Consider the following 20,279-nt stretch of genomic DNA (forward strand, 5'->3'; position numbering starts at 1 on the left):
AAAAAGTTCTCCAATATTCGTCTAAACATCTGAAATTCCACCTATAATGCAGCGATCCCATCATCTTACATTTCTCCAGTCGTAACAGCAGTCCTATTGGAAAAGGCATCACCAGTCAATGTGGAAAAGCATCACCAGTCCGATCCTCCGATCCCCTTTCGACTAACATTCCCGTTGGCACCATGGCAAACATCATAGAGTAGTGAGTAATATTTCAACCATGGTCCCTTCAACGGCACCCGCCGCCACAGTTTTCGGTATTGAAAATATCTCCCGGTGGGGCAACAACCAAGTCCAGCTCCGAAGGCACCGCTACAAAACCTTACCCCGTAGAATTTCAGCCAGAGCATCAGTGCAGCCGCTGCCACTGCCGAAGCCGAAGAGGAGGATGACGATGAAGTAGCTGCTGTTTCCGGTGAGTGCGATCCTCTTTTGAACTTCAAACCCATTAACGATCTACCGGACGAAACCGAAGTGAAAACCCGTCAGGAAGACGAGGCACAAATCAAGCTGACAGATTCTCTTCGTCGACTTTCTCCTGGAGACTTTGGTCGACGGCCGCAGCAAAATCTCGGTAGTGTATAGCAAAAACGGGACCGAATCACGACCATCCGGAAAGCCCAGGAAAAGCACCAAAAGCGAGGATGGATGTCCCCCGTCAGCAGAACGGCGCCTTGGTAATTCAGAGCTCGGTTTGCAGTTCCATCCAACGGCAGTTTGTCAAGCGATGGGACGGGATTGCTTCGACGAGTATCGATTTTGAGTATTTGGTCAGGCAGATCGGGTGTTTCTACCACATCAACCAGATAAGCATTCGACCGTCGTAAGTGTAAGGTTGCAACAGGTTCCTTTCACGTTCACGGTTGGTAAGGGTCGAACGAAGGTTATTAAACTGAGATGATTTAAGTGTCTCCGAGTTCCGCTTTTATTGTTGTTTTATTTGACAGCAGCTTTTCGGCTTCGCATGAAGGTGCAACTTCAAATGTTGCTGTGATGCGAAACGTGAGAAAGCAGATGACAGCGATCTTGCTCACTGAGCAATGTGAGTTACTCCAGGTGCCTCAAAAGCAGCTCTGAAATGTCTCATGATTAGGAGCTGTCTTGCCCCCTGAACATTTATCTAGAGTCTTAGGCTGATATTTTTTCGAGATTTATGACATATGCAAATTATCTTGATCCTAGATTTAGATAAGGCTGAATTTTTCAGAATTTAATTTTTGAATCGACTTTTTCCGATGTCAGCAGTTCCACACAGATTCGCAAATCGTTTCGGATCGACCTTTTACGATTATGATGAAACTTTGCACAGTTGTTTGTTATTGCCCAACATGCCATTTTACATATATGGTTCCCTAGTTTTGCACACGACTAACACTTGAAAAGGGCTTATGCAAAAATGATACGCATCAATAGAAAAATATATATCTCGTGAACAATTTGTTTGATCGAGATGGCATCTTAGAACAAGTTGCGGACAAGTATTGTGCCTTCCAAGAAAAAATAAACACTGTAAAAAATTATATTTTTTTATACAAAAAAAAAAATCAAAATTATCAAAAAAAAATTAAATTACTCAAATTGCATATTTTTTTTTATTATTTTTTTGTAGTTTAGATAAAGTAATACCTTCTGACACTGTGCATTTGCTGGGCAAATCATAAACAATAAAGTTGTGAATTATTGAAAAAATAAGTATTTTACAAAATACTACGGATAGTTATCGAAAATCTTTGCAATACACACTAAGATTATTGTTCAACCGGGGACTTAACACTGACTTCAAAGTCGTCGGATAACGTGCACAGATAATTAAACTCGCGGACTTAGACGGTGTAAAAAGTGGACTGTATTTTTCTTCCTAATTCTACAATGTACATGTACAATTAGTCACACGCGACGTGTACTGAAAACGATGTACTCGTACGGAAGGTTTATTGCGAACTAAATTATATGAAAATTCTAGGGATCTACACCACTGCGTGCGATGTTTTTTCTTATCGGTTTGCTACCTACACTCGGCCCTACCGTTGATCGTGAAGCGATCGATATGGTACGGGATAGATTGATAAGGGACATTGGGCAGAATAGGTCAACTATATCTCCTACTGTTCATCTACTCGGGTCACTCATGATCGAGTGAGTGATCTTGCAGTGGTATGGTTTTTTCTAGGTAGATACCCGTGAAAGTGGTGACCGGCGCGAACAATTATTTTACCGAAATCTGTGAAATTTTACCGATATCTAAACAGCTGAACGTCCGGTAAACAGTTCGGTGATTTTTCACAGATTTTCTGTGATTTTTCACAAATATTCGTTAAGTTGAGTTAAGTTGAGTAATTTTAATTTTTTTTTTGGTAATTTTAATTTTTTTGGTAAAGAAAATTATAATTTTTTACAGTGTATATTTTTTCTTGAAAGGCACAATACTTGTCCGCAACTTCTTCCAAGACACAATCTCAATCAAACAAATCGTTGCAAGATATATGTTTTTCTATTGATGCGTATCATTTTTGCATAAGTGTTAGTCGTGTACAAAACTAGGGAATCAAATATGTAAAATGGCATGTTGGGCAATAACAAACAACTGTGCAAAGTTTCAACATAATCGTAGAAGGTCGATCAAAAATAAAAAAAAACGTCATTTGAAATGTTCCATTCCTGCTGATGTGTAATTGTTTGTATTGGCAATGGTTTACATTTTTGCTAAAATTCTGCTATTTTGGATCCTGAGACAAAGTTATAGATGAAAATAATATTTTTCTGGGAAAAGTATACTAAACAACAAAGAAATTAATAATCTAGTACACATTTTAAAAAAAATTAAAAACCCTCTAAATTGCGTGAATAAAAAAAAACACAATCTTAAGTTTGTAGAACAACAACTTTTGGTAAAACTTTCTAAATTTTTGTTAAAACGTTTTTTACGTATATAAACAAAAAAATCGTACCAACAAAAATTTCATCAAAAGTTCTTGTTATACGATTTTTTTCAGTTTTCAAGTGTCCATGGTTATGAACGTTTCAAAATTTTGCATTTTTCATAACCTTTTTTTAAACAAAATTTCGGACAAAGTCATTTTGAGATATGTTTTTTTTTTTATTATTTTTCTTTAAAATAAATTTAAAAACAGTTTTTGTTTTCGGAGACACAGCTTTGCCTCAGACGTCATTTTGATCAGAAATGCCGTTTCCATGCTACAATTTGTTGAAAATTTTCAAGGAAGCCATTTTGAAAATTTTACAAGATGCAATATGGACGAATTTTGGCAGATATGTGAATCATTGGCCAAAACAAACATTTACTCAAAATTTCATACAAATCTAATAAGGTCGATTCAAAAATTAAATTTTTATTTCGCTACTAGCTGAGTGCAGTGCTGTAAATTTTCATATCATTCGATTAAAGATGAACCAATACAACCATTCAATCAATTCTGTGTAAACGAATTCTCACATGACCATAATTTGAAGAGCCCCTTTCTCATTCGAAGCTCATTGTCGCTGTCAATTGAGTCACTCAGTATCATTTGATATACGACAGTGGAGTATGGAAGAAATCCAGCAAAATGGTCCCGAACAGACAAGTCGACCCGATGTCGGATCAATGTAAGGCTAATTTAAGGTCGATGTCGACCCAATGTCGTGTTGTTGTCGGGTCAATTTTGAGTTTATGTCGGGTCAATGTCGGGTCAGCATCGGGTTGGGGTTTGATAGAAGTCAGGTTGGTGTAGGGTTGGCTTCACTTTTTCGCCGAGAATGATCCATGCCGAGGTCCCCTTTGATAGCGAATAGCTACTTTTCTCATTTTCATCCAAAATGTTCAAATGATTTTGAGAATTTACAGCACTGGCTGAGTGTGCCCGGCCTTGCTCGCGAGTTTCTGCGCCGATTAAAAAAAAGCATACTATATTGTACGTAGCCCCCCTCTTATCTAAGGGGCTACCCTCTATTACCATCTCCTTATACCTCCACATGCCAAATTTGGTTCCATTTGCTTGATTAGTTCTCGAGTTATGCAGAAATTTCTGTTTCATTTGTATGTGAGCCCCACTCCCCTTTACACAGTGGCGTCGCGTCCACATGTGCAACCTGTGCACGACACAGGAGTAAATAATTTAAAAAAAATTGTTTAGATTTTTATAGATTTTATGGCCACATTATAGCTGTACTTCTTTACTCCAGACCACAAATGACCATGAATACACTATTTTATAGTGTGGCTCAATTGAATCTTTGACCTTGCTTTGCTTCAAAAAGGATTAAATTCAGTTCGGATGGTCTGCCTAATCCCTAATGCATTGATTCCTAAGCATGTCGATATCACTACCATGACAAAACTCGTTAAAATGTGCACCAAAAGCGAGCTTTTTTGGGTGACGGCTAGCAAGTTTGTCTATCACCTCTTGAAACATACCACAAATTTTCCACAATAAATGGCGGTTTGCACCACTAGTTGTAATTGAAACTTTCAGCAGTCAAGCGTCAAACGGAAGCAACACGGAAACAGCAGTCTGGTACGCTTTGGACGTGTATTAATCATACTTTGCAGACCGGTATGAATGTGTGAGTATACATTAGAAGAACATTTGTGATGTATGGGTGCCTAAAGCGTGCATTTCTCGCTGTGCACTTGGATATCTGATTGCAGGCAAAGAGAGTAATGGAGAAAAAGAGCGCAAAAGCTCACTCTCACTCTCTTGTCAGTTGTAAATCCCGAGGTAAATTCCTCAATCAAATCTCTCCGATGGTTGCGCCGGTGCGCCTGTCAAAACTTATGAGCTTCCCTGGTCCATTCTGATAGTGTTGTTCTGATGAATACAGTTGATTAATTCAAGATTGCTACCCAGGGGACTTCATGAATTTTCTCTAGATTTTGACACTGTGGTGTATCAAAAAATGTTTTCGGAAGTGTTTGATGGATATTCTTCGACTTCCTTGTGATAAAAACGAGAATTAGTTCAGTTTTGCCATTTGTACTACTTCGGTTAACGCGGAAAGGGCCATACAAGTTTTGTTTACACAAGATGATAGGCCGTTCAAATGTTACGTTAGGTAGTGATTAATATAATAAATGTTGGTGTGGTGGTAAACTATAACGAACTAAGTTTAGTGCACAGGTAAACAAATGAGGCGCGCGACGCCTCTGCCTTTACAGAAGGGGGAGGGTTCTCAAACCATCATAAGAACCTTTCCCGACTCCAAAAACCACTGCATACAAATTTTCACGCCGATCGGTTCAGTAGTTTCCGAGTCTATAAGGGTCAGTACCTTTTGACTATAGTTTCACGATCCACAGAATCCTCGGCTCTGTAAAGTTAACTCGAAATAGCCTTATCGAACAAATTAATAAACAAAACAAAAATATCCCTGGATGTGTGTGAAAATTCATATTGAAATGCATATCTGTGTGTGTTTTTATCATTTACCATCACAAGCAAGGAGTAGCGCTTCAACTCAGTGTAAATATATTGCGTTTGTTTTGAAAACCTTTGCTGTTAAGCAAATGAAATGCGCGAAATGAACAAATGAGTTCATTATACATCAACGAATACGCGTTTGTTGATTTTCACCAGTGCTTGATTATCCAACCCAAAATTGTGAAAATCAGAAGCGATCCTCGAAAGCAAAATAATCAAATTTATTTCGAGCAAAATGATTATTTTGCATATTATCGAGCCCAGAGCCTATAACATAGATATTATCATCAATTCAGCAAGAGGCGATAATTTGCCATCGATCTGTGTGTAAAAGCCTACACGACACGTTTTTCAGTGCCTCCCTTAAGGGGCCTCCCTTAGCTCAGTCAGCAAAGGCGCAGCTACAAAGCAAGACCATACTGGAGGTAGCTGAGTTCAATTCCCGGTCCGGTCTAGGAATATTTCGGGTTGGAAAATTTCTCGACCTCCCTGGGCACAGAAGTATGATTGGACTTGCCACACAATTATACAAATGCAAAAATGGTACAGGCATCGAAAGCTCTCAATTAATAACTGTGGAAGTGCATCTAGAACACTAAGTTGAGACATGCAATAAGCTAATATGCGATATGCAATAAGCTTTAAATGCGAAGAAGAAGAAGAAGACGTTTTTCAGCGCGTTATTTTTGTTAAATGAAAATAATCATTTTGCAAATTGATCCTCAAAATCATCCCCACCAATATTAATATTGACAAAACAGAGGCGATAATGAACATCCAGCCACGAATGAAGAAAAACAAATGTTGACTTCGATAGTCAGAGGTTGCCTTGATTAAGAGAATGCTGCTATGTCAAAATTCATACTCATGCAGGTAGTTGGTCAATCTGTTAAGGTTGTCTTCATTTTCAACTAAGTTGAGTGTAGAAGAGATTAAGTTTATCAGCACTGATCCATATCATGAAAATGGGATCAAGTTTAAAAATGCGTTTCTTGGCAACTTTGATAAAAACGTACATTAAGGAATGATGTATTGTTAGAGCCTGCGAGAGTTTTTGAAAAGTTTCTCAAAATTCAATCAGCAAATTCTATTAAATTGATAATGATCAAAGACAAAAATTGGTTTTTCATTTGTCTCAACGCAAATATTTTGCTTTGGTCTACCGGTAACCCTAGATAGAGTGGATACCACCACTAATGGAACTACGTCAGCAGTCCCACACCCCACACTCTCATGGGGCAGTGTTTTTATCTGTCGTTTCGTGTCTATACACTTTTGTAGCACTGGTGGAACTGGCAAAAACCAAGCGAGGCGGCGCAAAAACAACAACAACAACAACAACGTATGGATAAAGTTTCAAAGACCTCTGACTTTGCAACTTCACGCCAAGCAGCGGCAGCAGCAATGTCGTTGATAAGAGACGCGGTCAACACGGAGGCAATCACTTTTTGAACTTTTGCTTTGGCCTGATGGCTTGACTTCTGGCGAAAGAGGCTCCGCTGCTGCTCCGGTGGATGATCGAAATCGAAAGATGATGATGGCAAGACAAGAAGGCGTATCCGTGCCCGGTCCGGGTGTTGGCGAGGAGGAGGATGGCGAGCATAAAAGGGATCAATAAGAAAATAACAACACACGTTAATAACCGCGTGCGCGGCGCGTTGACCAACAAGTGAACCAATAACGAGCAAGAAGAACCGACAGGCAGGACGAAGAAGCAGGGAAGTTATTAATTTTCTCGGCTTTGGGGGCTTCGATGAGCCTCGGTCAAGTCGATCGAGCTTGACCATCGAGGAACTACTCCGGTGCATGATCCTAGGTAGTAGCGTGTTTCGTGCGTGTGATGTCAATCGAGACAGAGACAGAGGAGACCAGGGGACAACATTTTTGCCATAGCTCTGCCCAAGAAGCGAAGAACGCTTGTACATATATCGAACTTCGCCAGTATTAACGGCAAAACATTAATAATCATAAAGTTGCTTCGTATGGTGGCGAATGGTGGTGCACAGAGGAGCAGTGCGCTTGCTTTCATATGGAACTACGGAAGGCGAAGAACGAAGCGATAATTAATCGCGTAGTCTGGAAGTGCGTGGCCGGAGCTGCTAGAGTTATGGGAGGCTGTCAGTGGCAGTATGAAGCCCTTTCATGCACACATGATCGAAATATGCTTGCCTTTATCATGTGAAATAATTAAGCATAAGATGCAAGGTGAATCATAAACATTCTTGAATTAGGAATTAAGAATGTTGGTTTCATCAGAAGTGTTTTCGTCAATCAGTGTAGACCTTAAGTGCATTTTTTTTACAATGTGTACGTAGTTTGCAGGATTTTATGTTTAAGGCAAAACACCGGAAATTCACCCCAATTGAAAAAAAAAATAATAAAAAAATGTAAGGCTCCACAATCGTAACGTATTGTTTCACAATTTAGATAATTGTTCGAAGTCCGAAATTTGAAATATTTTTAAAGATCTAATGTAATGTTTTTGAAAGGAACTCTGCCGAACGCTACTGGGCCGAGTGGGTCATTGAACCGAACATTATCAATTGATTGATATCAAGGTGCAGTTCCACGCCAAATAAACCATCGATCAGAGTTGACCTTCTCCGAAATGCATGAAATTTTGCAAAAATGTGTGTTATGGACAATCATTCACATTTCTGCTGATATAATGAACTAGCTCTCGGCTAAAATCCACTTTAATAAAGAAGAAAAATTGGTGGGGTTGTGTACAAGACACGACCGCATGGTTGACGTAGACTACGTTAAGCTGTGTAGTGAAATTCTCGTTCATTTGTCAAGATATTGATTTAAAATACAGTAGAAGTAACCTATGATTTCGGTCCTGTGTACATATTTTGGATGTCCTACTTAGTAAACACTTGGTTAAATTGAGTACCTCATAAAAATGCGAATACATAGGGTAGAGCCCTACTTCGTCGTAATCGCTCATTTCCGTTCTATCGATCAGTAAAGATCAATAATATCAATGATTTCATTGTGCACATATCAATAATATGTTTGTTCCGATGCGTTAGTTCATAAACTACAACATAAATCCTATTTGGGCGCATTGTATGAATATTTACGCTCATTGTTCTCAAAACAAAAGAAGCGCTCCTAGCGAATCCCCTTTTCCTACGTTTATCCGTAGGACGAAGAAAATCTAATGGCGTTTCAATGCGTTAGAACGGAATTGAAACTCGTACGACGAATTTAGAATCAAGAAGCAGTATTAGATTTTTAACAATATCTCTACAATTTGTGACTCTTTATCAAATCCAACGGTACGTATGGAAAGGTGAATGAATTTAGAAGTAATACTTGATAGAAATATTCCATTCTTTGTTCCATCCGGTTCTAAAAAGAGAGGTAAAGCGGGGGTTGTGCTTAATAGGACGGAAATGAGATCAAAAACCCTATTCTATTACATTTGGTTCCTAAATTACAATCAGATATGAGTAAGGTGGCGGTCAGGGTAGACACGATTCGCGATGCGATGCGACCAATTCAAAAGAATCCTATTATTTATTATTATTTTCTGCGTGAGACGCATCGCGTCGCGTCGCGTGTGGCGTCTACCCTGGCCGCCAACCTAAGGCTTTCTTCAGGTGCCTCATTGAAGCGTCCAACAATGACCGTCATGACGACTGATATTCCCTATCACTTCAAGATTTCTAGGGCATAAATCTTGGACGGTTGTGATTTCACTGCAGCAAACGTGAAGTTCCAGTTTCTTTGTTATAAGTTTCATGAGTGCTGATATTTGTGCTATTGAAATTTTGATGTGGTACTGATATTGATCAAAAATAAGGTTTCATCAGCGATTCAACTTCAAAACGCTAAAAAAGAATGCACACACAAAAACGGAGTGCACAATTTTGCACCAATGTTATTCAACATTTTGTAGTTACGGCGAACTTGAAGATTTGGGCGTAATTGCTATTGTAAACAAATATGTCAATCGCTGTTTTTTTGCTAATAAAAGCTCAATCTCGCGAACAAACTATTCCAATACAACCTGTAAGAGTACTACAATGAACAAATTTCAGATAATATTCAAGCTGAACATTGCATTAGGTCCTAAGTAGCATTCTCTTCGTCGAGTTTCTCTTCCGTTAATAACTTGAGCACAGAATAGTTTCTTGTTGTGTTTGTCGTATTAGATGCTAGATAAAAAACTTCTTTTATCGATATGTGTGCTGAAAATATCTGGGCCGAGTGGATTCAAGAAGAAAGTCGGCGAAGAAAATCTTGTCAATGTTACTTAGGACCTAATGCAATATTCAGCTTGAATTGTTTCGCTTAACTGTAGCAATGTAAAGAGAAAATCGATGAAGAGAATCGACCATTACAAGTAGGCCTTTTTGAACGCTCACTGCCGAATTTCAGTACCTAGCACTGAAAAAACTCGACGGCACTGCTAAGAGTTAAGCATTGTAAGTCCCTCCTACTTGGAAAATTATGCAATCGAACGGCTTGTTATGCCTCGCCCCCATCAGCAAAAAATCTGGGATTTTATAAACCTTTCTATGGCATAAATAGGATGGCCTTTCATAGCTAATCTAAAAGTATAAATAGAGGTACCGTCTGATAATTTCAGTGCTTGGTACAGGAGTCTGTAATCTGTGTATGGAAATCCTTTTTTTTTCACCACAGAAACACCCCGTTTTCTTATGCAACATAATGGATGTGCGTTCAGAAAACGCACGAAATCTTAAAAAAAACATATTTAGTAATTTTTTTTATTCAATCAATAGATTAAATATGTACCGAGAATTAAATGGAGGAATTTCAGGCTAAAATGTTCTGATCGCGAGATATTGACGATCAATACCGAAATTTCGCCTAAATTTCCAACCCGTTTTGTGTGGTGTGTGCTGCTGATTTTCACTGTTGCCCAATGATTAGAGAACTTTCATAAATAACGTAGTAGTTGAGGGAGGAGAGGGGTTTCAGAAGTTGGGACCGGCCATGTATAAGGTGTATTGCAAAACACGCTCCGAGGGGGAAGGGAAGTTATTTTGAAAAAAATATAGACGTAATTTATGGATGGCCCTAATTTTGCTTCCAAGGCTGTGTCGCAATGGGCGAGTTAAATTTAACTCGTGGTTAAAAGTGACAGTTGAGTTATCGAATAACCCTGATATACGAGCGTGGTTATTTCGGACCGACTAGAAGATAAATTTTGGTAATTGTGGCTGAGTTCTGTTTGAAACTGATCAATTTCCGGCATTTTCGAACATTGAAAATAACTTTCGAAATGTCACGTTTAACCACAAGTTAAATTTAACTCGGCAATTGATTCACAGTCCAAGAAGTATTTCTCGATTACTTTTTCGAAGGGACGATCAGCTTTTGTAAACAACGCATTTGATCGTCGATTTGGCGTAACTGGTAGCCCACCCACGCATGCTACAACTACCATCAGATAGGGTAAATTTCCCCTACCTGATATAGTGGTGTTAGTATGTGGGGCGAGCTATCAGTTATGCCAAACCGACGATAAAATGCGTTGTTTACAAAAACTGATAAGTCCTTTCGAAAAAGTAATCGAGATTTGTAGTTATCATTCAGGCAAGGAGCGCTTGCGCCGTCGAGGCGACACCGCTACCAGCAGCCAGTGATTTCGACGGGAACGACGCGCAAAGTTCGAGGTGCAAAACTCGAACGCTGCGCGCTTGACAGAAACCGCCTTCCTACTGCTGCTACTGCTACCTGCATACCCGCCGTCCGAAGCGAAAATGAGTTGAGGCACATTGACAGCGCTCTTTTATAACTTTTCAGATTCAAGCAGCACGATGTGCAACCAAATGGTACTCGATTATCACGACTGGGTTTGGGAAGAACGTTTATTTCATGAAAACAGTGATAAAATTATCACTTTTTATTTGTACATTTTTAAAACAGTTTTTATGGAAAATTAAAAAAGCTTTTATTGTAACAGCTTACGCGAGTTATTTCCTATCGATTGGTGTATTTGGATTTTAATTTCATCTATAAATGACAAAGTTATAAGCGTTCAAAACCTTACACCTTTTAGTGACGGTCGCAATTTTAGATTTTCGATTTACCCCCAGTACCTTCCCGTAAGACGTAGTCTACGTCAAAAACATTTCTACTGAAAATCGGCCATTTTGAATCATAAGATATTTTTCAACATGACGTTTTCGACACTTTTCAAAAGGTCGTATTCGTACGTCACTTCTACTCCAAATGACTTCTGCGACAAAGTTGTAGGGGAAAAAATCAAGTCTTTCTACCAATACTATTTTTCGTTATTTTGAGAAGAAAAAAAAAGTAAGAGGTTGTATCCAAGACACGACCGTAGATTTGACGTAGGATTACGAAAGGTAGTTTCGATGTCATAACAAATGTATAGTAAATATTAAATTGATTTCTTAACTCGTTATCAGTGCAAAAGTTCGATAGATTGAAATTCGGAAGCAGTTTGAGAGTTCTGTTTTTGAGGTGCTGTGTTGGTGTCCATGTAGTACAAGCCAATCCTGGACGATATGTCTTGAATACAAGCGCTTACTTGAACTCTTTAATTAACTCTTTTATCAGTCATTTGTGGTCCTAAAAAGGATCGATGGGTTGGAAGCTTGAAAGCCAGTTTAGAACAATGCTGTGGAATTTTTTCCTCGATGTTCTTGTAGATGATAGCGGTACTCATGCATTGCACCTGGATCTATCGGTAAACAGTTTGGTGAAGGGCGATGGAATAGTGGTCCTCAATTGATGTTCTTGGAGAAGGTGGAAGCAGTGTTCATCCGTTGCATACAGATGATTGAGATTCTGTCAAATGATTGACAGAACATTTATAAACTAGTGTTTTCGTTAAACAACGTGTGTTCAACACAGATGAGGCTGGCGAGCTGTATGTTGTTTGGTACGAGGGTTACACGCTTGGTATAGATGACCCACAGCGGCTCACGACGAGCAACTGAATCCGATCAGCGGCCTTGATAGCTAGCTGCTTGCTGGGGAGCATTTCGTTGTGTACTGGAGAACACCACCACTCATCACACGCGGTGATTGAATAAACACCGTTCGGTGAGACCGGATGGAATTCAATTTTGAAATCTGTGTTAGGGAAAGCACTTTTCGCAGGCAATCGATGATAATTTTAATTATCATAGCAACAGTTGCAAATTTGGGAAATTTTCAATAATGTCATTTTGAAAAATGATAAAGTCCTAATTTTAACAGATTCGTTGAAACATTTCCTATCGATTAAGAATTAAAGTTCATCATCTCTGGATCAAAATCAAAAATTTCAACATATGGGAACTGACATCCGATTGATGACCTTAACAAATGTCCAGAAAATACTCTTTAACAAATTTATGGTGGTCCTGAAAAGTACCGTTTTGTCGTGATGGTTGAGTAATGCTGAGCTATTAGGGTGTTCAACACAGATGAGGCTAGTGAGCTGTATGTTTTTTGAAACGAGGGTTACGCGCTTGGCATAGATGGCCCTTAGCGACTCACGAAGAGCTACTGAATGCGGTGCGGCTTCTTCCGGTCATGTAGACTGCAGCTCGCTGCTTGCGGGCAGCCTTTCGTTGTGTACTGGAGAACAATGTTCAACGCCACGCGCCGAAAGCACTGCTGCTGCTGCTGCTGCTGATGACGACCGACCGGACACCACCACACGCGGTCATTGAATAAGCACCGTTCAGTGAGACCGAATGGAATTCGATTTTGAAATCTGTGTTAGGGAAAGCGCTTTTTTGCAGCCCATCGGTGATAATGTGTTAATCAATTGCAACAGTTGGACATTTGTGTTTTTTCCAATAGTGACCTATTGAAAATTGATAAAGTGTTCATTTTGACAGATTCGTGGAAAATTTTCCAATCGATTGGCTTGTTTAGAATTAAAATCCATGAGCTATTGATAGAGTTATATGTGGTCAAAACCTGACCACTTTTCGTGATGCGGTCGATTTTGGTTTTTTGAAATTGCACCCCCAATATGTTGCTGTAGGACGTAATCCTACGTCAAAAGTGTTAAACAATTTAATAACAAAAAATGTCCTCGTTAAACACGTTTGATTTTTTTTTTAATCTTATGTAAATGCAAACTTTTGGAATATTGAAAACCTTGAACACTGACAAATTTACAAAAACCGTAGAACATTTAAAAAAAATTAAACCTCTGGATCGTGCGCTATTTTTTTATATTATTTGCACCCACAATATGTGTGACATCTAAATCGTAAAATTACAATAATATTTCACAAAAAATAAACTGACATTTTTACCAAAACATGATGTTTTACGATTTTTATCGTATTTTTATTTTTATGTTTACCGAAATCCGTAAATATTTAAATAAATAGATCATTTATTGTTATTTAATTTGTCTTATTCTTATTTCTCAACTTTGTACCAGACCTCATTTCGATTAGGAGTAAGTTTTCGTGCTACAATTTATTAAAAAATATCGCAAACGCTTTTTTGAAAACAAATTTCAGATTCAAAATAGCCGAATTTTAGCCATCAATTTCAAACATCATGCCTGTCTTAAAAAAGGCGTTCAAAAATAACCGTTTAGAGGTAATCATATAATTTTTTGAGCCGAATTGCTCTACAATACGTCTACTTTGTAGAAAAACTATGAGATGAGATATGCATTAACATGTTGATGATCTGGATCTCCAAAATCTCATGGAATCATGAATTCGTATAAAATTAAAGAATTTCACTGTAAAAATGAAATCTTGTTTTTGTATGTTGGTTAAAGCATAAATCAATACAAGAGACCTGAGCAGGAAAAAAAGCAGTTCTTCAAATCATCCTGGAGTTTAGATCTTTCTATAAGCAATATAAGCAAATTGTATATCATTGTCCGAAAAACTTACGCATGAGATTTGAGTTTTTGAGTTTTTTCCGAACACTGCTCCCAACATAGTTCATTTTTTTTTTAGGTAGGATTAGTTTTGACCGATCTGGGAGGATTCTACCCAAATTTGGGTTGTTGTGAAAATTCATCCTCGAGAATTCGACGTCTAATGTAATTGTTTACATAACTCGCTCATTAGCCCTTTTCACACGTTCTGCAGAATCGGGTTTTAAATAATCTGGGGCTGGGGCAAATAGATTGGTGTGAACCAGCTTTTGAAAGAACGAGCAGCTTTTGAAAGAAGGAAAATGAATGTGAAGATATATTTTATTCGTTAAGAGACTTTAAAACATTGCATTTCAATTGTCTGTCAAACTTTCAAATTTCATGGGATGTACGAAATTTCTTCTATTCCGTAAAAAAAAACAAAAATCGCAGTCTGAGATCTCCTAACAAGCCCGACTAGCATGAACACATATCTTAGTGCTTAAAATCTTAAAACCTAACGGTGTAAGGAAGCTCGTCAAAATTTATTTGAGTCTGGTTTAACGACCATTCGGGCTAATAACCTTCGGCCACATCCAGAAATGACCAGAACATTTGATATCTTGACAAATTAAATTTCAATAACTGGCAGCTCTATTGCGTGTTTCGTGCATATTGGCTTAATATTACAAATTTCATAAATGCATCCTTGAGGGATAAATGGATATCAAATTGATATGAGTATAATAAGGCCAGATATTCCAGTAAATGGTGTATTTCAGTATTATTCTTAAAATTATAGACGATAAAAAACAAACATTTTATTTATTATATAAGTCTATATACAACTCGACGGTCCCTTCAATATCAAGTTATGGAGAGTTGACAGTATTTACATCAATTATGTCCATTATGGTAACCCTAACTCTAGGCCACCCCTCATCCTGCGAAGAAATTACCCGCCGTTTCAGGTCGTTCCTAGCGCGGAAAAGCAGAAGAAACCGTCCAAATGCAAGTGGAATGAGACAAGAATGAAGGAAACGGGGAGAACGGCGGTACACAAATAAGACAAATATCAAAAACGTCCTTGAAACTCGCTGAGCTGCTACTGCTACGGCGGCTTGTGCTCCCGTTCCAAGTCAAAGTCGAACAGTAGCGTGCTCCCGCTCGTCTTCTAATATGAACATGCCCGTCGACATTGGTTCCCCATTTTGTGTGTTAGTAGTATTATTTATGAGAGTCGGTCGAGGCGAAGGAGTCACGGGGGCGGCATTCTGTGTGCTTTGGTAATGGAAGGCAGCCCCCAAAACGAAAAGAAAAACAACCCGAATCCCGAGGCCCCGAGAGAGCGACGACATTGGACCATCGACGGGCAAATCCAATGTCGAGAAGCAACAAGTATGCAAATATTTCCCCCCAAAATCAATAACTCGGAAGTCTCTCGGATTGACTGGCGACGACTATTTCTCAAAATATTTAATATTGCTCACTCACGCTCATCGCACAAGGGAGGGGGGGGAGTCCGCGTTTGTCCGCGGTGCCAATTGGCACTTTAACCCGATGTGATGGTGCCCCCTGAAGAAATGAAAAAAAAAATAAAAAGTTGCACAGAGCGGGAGAATGAGCGAGATGAGGACGTGTTTGGAAAATGTACTTTTTTATGTATTGATAATGAATACATGAAAAGCTGCCCCGACACTGTGGTCGTAGAGTCGATCGAGCGACCAGGCCAGGCGCAGTTGAACACCACCAAAGCACCGTCCAAACAGCCAGTGAGACGTAAGCAGTTTTATGTGCTCCCAATCGAATTGCCTTGATGAATGGGGATGAGCTACGGCTGAGTTCAGGGGTTTATTTTTATTTTTATTTTTTATTTTTAATGGTGTGATTGCTGGTCCACAAGTGAGTGCCAACGAAAGGGAGCCGACTCCATACCTGCACTAGACTGATGCAAAATTTGACTTTTTCGCTCCACAATACTTAAATGGTTTCAAATTGGGTCCTGATTAGCCTCCCAAAGTTACAACTCATTTGGTTAGAAACAGACTTCGCACAAGCCATTTGAAGTTTGCATGTAAATTACTATGGGAAATCTCAACTTTTTGTTCATTGCCTTCTAGTCTTTTTCCATATTGAGCTGCGAAATAGTTCGATAGCCATTCTTATAGAAAATTTTCGCAGCTACAACTTTGCTGAAGATCGTTTCTATGTAAAACGAGACAGGAAAAAGTTATTAATTATTTAAGAGATTGGTAAACTTATTACAAACTTATAGCTGCTCTGTAGGCAACACTGTATTTTGCAGTGTGACATAGTAGCCATGATTTTTGTGTCCTTTTCAACGCCCCAGAAACACCAATGTTGCCTGCTGAGCAGTTGATTGAGCATGATCATAAGACATCAGCGCATTGAACCATTGATAACTTTCGATCCTTGTATTTAATCAAAAAGTGATCTTCAGCAAAGTTGTAACTGGGAAAATTTGCTACAAGTACAGTTGAAAGCTTTTGAAGTAGACCGATATGGTGAATTATTAGATAGACATGAACAAAAATCTTAGTTTTACCATAGTAATTCCCATACAAACTTCAAATGGTTTCTGCGATCTCAGTTTCTCAACAAATGGGTTCAAATTTTGAGAGGTTAGTCAGGATCCGATTTGGAATCGTTTAAGTATTGTGGAGCGAAAATTTCAAATTTTGCATCACTCTAACCTGCACGCTAGAACTGCTTTCGCGAATAAAAGCTCAATCTCGTAAACAAAACGGAAACCAAATAATAGAGGAATCCTCGGAGGAAAAGTTCCTCTACCTGATTGTGTTATTAGTTTTCGAGATTGCGATTTTAAACGCGAGAAATCGGCGATTGACGTGCTTGTTCACAAAAGCAATTAGCAATATGCATATTCATCATGAATTGACAGTGAATTTTCATTTTGAAATTCACGGTTAAATCTAAAACAATTCCCGGTTACTTATTAGTTATTTTCAGCAGAAAAACGGAATTAAGTGTTTAAATTATACCAGAGATAAAGGGTGTTACGATCAAAATTTGGTCAAACAAGAATGCGTGTGAATTGATTATTTTTTTTTATTAAAAGAAATATTTTTTTTTCTGTTTAAGTTCAATTAGTATAAAATACAGAAAAATATTCAGTTATCCTTCCGGTTGGCCGAAACCGAATTGCCAGGCTTTTTTTAACTCCTGCCGTCAAATTCTATACAGTCACTTCGTCCACTTAGTTCGCCACAGAACGCCAGTTTTCCTTAAACTGCTTCTCGCTTCCAACCGTTTTTTTTTTTTGGGTCTTCTTCAGGTTCCGCTTGATGATGGCCCAATATTGTTCGATTGGGCGGAGCTCTGGCATGTTGGGAGGGTTGTAGCGGTATTCTGATTAGATATTAAATTAATGTAGCATCAGTGGCGTCGCCCTAACCTCAATCTACCTGTTCAACAATTCTCAAAACGTAAACAGATGAAACAATATTGGTATCAATCAATACAAATCAATGAAACTAGAAGACCCTGTGCCTTTTGAAACTGATTAGATTGGAAAAATTACCCTAAATGACGTTTTCAAAGTTGTTGAACAGGTAAAAAGTGAGGTTACGCGACGCCACTGTGTAGCATGAAGTTCAAATGCTACAAATGTTCACTGTTACTATTCGAAACGACACGCACTATCCCAATTCACTTGCATGCAACTGGTGAACTCATATCAAGAGTAAATTATCCCTGCATGAAATTTCACTCATTATTTTGTTCTTCCGCTCACTAGGCGCGTAAGTTTTCTCATTTTTTTATCCATTAATTTATTTGTAAGGCTCAAACGCGTTGGCTTTACGGAGCCGATTCTTACCGTTTTTCATTAATTTGAAATAAAGGAGTTTATAAAATTAGTTCATTTTTTCCTAGAAGCCGGTTGTTTCGTGTTAACTTTCTCTCGTGGCCGCAGTTTTCTTCTTTGTGGAATTGAATGGAATTAAATGGAAGATAACCCTTTTTTGCTGTTTTATTTAAGCATTCCGCTAACAACCCCATTTCATTACTTCATTATGATGGCTACAAAGCCTTTGGGATTTTCTTTATTAGAGAGTTGAATAGATTTTTCTACTTTAGTTTACTTAAATCTTTGGTTTTAATTAGTTAGGTAGGTTCCGATTCAACACATTGTAGTTTCATTTTTATACCTGTGATCTTGACTTTTATACCTAGGGGATGAGTACTTAAGGGGGTAAGATTTTGATAAGTTCTTTAGTGGGAATGACACTGATGAAGACTGCACATTGTAGTCGAAATACGATGGATACCAACATTAATTAAGTGGAATTAAATGGAAGATAACCCTTTTTTGCTGTTTTATTTAAGCATTCCGCTAACAACCCAATTTCATTACTTAATTTCTTTCTTCCGTTTTCTGTGTTTCAATACTTACCTTACCAATCAGGCTAAGGCCTTGTTGTCCTCTGCTGTCCGAAGAAGTCGTCTCCACTCTACTCGATCCATGGCCACATTCTGTGTTTCAATAGCAGTTTTCAATTTCTTCGCGATCAAGAACAATGGATGGCTTTCGGTCTCAAGCTGACTTCCTCTTGCTGCTTCTTCCATGTCCATGGGGTCGTCTTATCGATAGCCATAACTTCTTCATCGAACACCTCAATAGCATCCGCTGAAGCATCGCCGGCTAAAACACCCGCATATGATGTACAATTGTACAGGTAACCACGCTGCTAACACTTTGGGCTTCGTCCGGGTCCGGGTCGTCGTTTGTTGTTTTTCTAGCTTCCTGCGAGGTTTCCGCTTTGGGCAAGAATTCATCTGGTGCCCCTCAATCTTGCAAACAAAGCACACATTCTTGTTCCCGGGATAGAACACGTTTACTTTACGGTTGAGGAAATGCAGTGATGTAGGAATTTCCTTCTTAACATCCATATATACACCGCGGATGCCAGTGTATATATCAAAACCTAGCTCGGCAGGAAATTTCTCCCTAACCACACGTTTTACCTTGCCGTATTTCCCCAGCACCAATGCTAGGTTTTTGTCAGGCACTTCAGGAGGCAGATCGTACACTCTGACATACTGAATGTATTCATCCGTATTCAACATGTGTACCTCTACTGCCTTTCCATCGTCATAACGGAAAGTTAATTGTTCACTGTTATACTCTTCGACCTTGAATTTAATAAACAAGGATTTCTCCTCTGCTACCCTGTATATAGCTTCCATCTGCATAGGATTCGCATCCAGAGTCTTTGCGAAATTAAAAATTTCGCCCATCGACGGTTTTCTAGCTCCATCGCCAAAGCTAAATTTGACGGTGTTTTTAAGTTCAACTCCATTCATTCTTGATTCTATCCACAGGATTCCACACACGACTAGCTGACTGCGGATAAACAATGTGCGCAACACACAATAGCTTGGTCGAAAAACAGACTGCCGATAGCACTATCGACACCGAGAACAAATGCTGCTGTGTCCGTCCACAGCTGAAAGCGAACTGTGTTTTCTTATTCGAGGTAGCATGAAATTTGATCCGTGGGATTGAGTATAATCTCCCAGTAGGATTACTTGTCGTCGGAAATTTAATAATAAGATAAACACTTTAAGTTAAAGATTGGAATGAGCTAGACAGATGTGGGATACTTGGGAGGAAAAGAGATATCTGATCGAATCGGAGATCGCCTTTTGATAAGATCGTTTTTCGGTTTCCGGAACGAAGGCCAAGAATTTGTTTTAGCGGCCTATCTGAGGAATCCCAACTTCTTCCTCGTCCACTTTAATCCAACCCGTGGAAGAGGCAGGACTGTGAAGTTTTTTTGAATAGTTTTGCGGAGTGTTTGTAGAGGTATTTAAAAGGTGAGAAGTGTCTTTAAATTCAGTGTAATTAATTGTTCGTTAATTTCTTTTGATTAGGTGTAGTTACTATTGAATTAGTTTAGTAGCCTAGTGCGGTACTGTGCGCGATTTAAGTTTCAACAAAAAGGTAAATTATTTGCTATGCAGTTTTGCAACAATACGCTCATCCAGTT

The 20,279-nt window shown here is 38.8% G+C and overlaps 1 protein-coding gene and 1 long non-coding RNA gene across 13 annotated transcripts in view; one reads left to right on the forward strand and one right to left on the reverse strand.

Moving 5' to 3' along the window:
- LOC135713752 (uncharacterized) overlaps positions 1-20,279 on the forward strand; it is a 511,705-nt gene that overhangs the window by 491,331 nt on the left and 95 nt on the right. The window contains exon 2 of the long non-coding RNA XR_010518763.1: positions 20,185-20,233. This is a non-coding gene — a long non-coding RNA (uncharacterized LOC135713752). The remainder of the gene's footprint in view (positions 1-20,184; positions 20,234-20,279) is intronic.
- Mef2 (myocyte enhancer factor 2) overlaps positions 1-20,279 on the reverse strand; it is a 281,652-nt gene that overhangs the window by 253,464 nt on the left and 7,909 nt on the right. The window lies entirely within an intron of this gene.

The sequence above is a fragment of the Ochlerotatus camptorhynchus genome, unplaced genomic scaffold, assembly GCF_037179485.1.
Source record: "Ochlerotatus camptorhynchus isolate MF236.1 unplaced genomic scaffold, CSIRO-AGI_Acam_v1.1 ptg000577l, whole genome shotgun sequence".
Classification (NCBI taxonomy): domain Eukaryota; kingdom Metazoa; phylum Arthropoda; class Insecta; order Diptera; family Culicidae; genus Ochlerotatus; species Ochlerotatus camptorhynchus.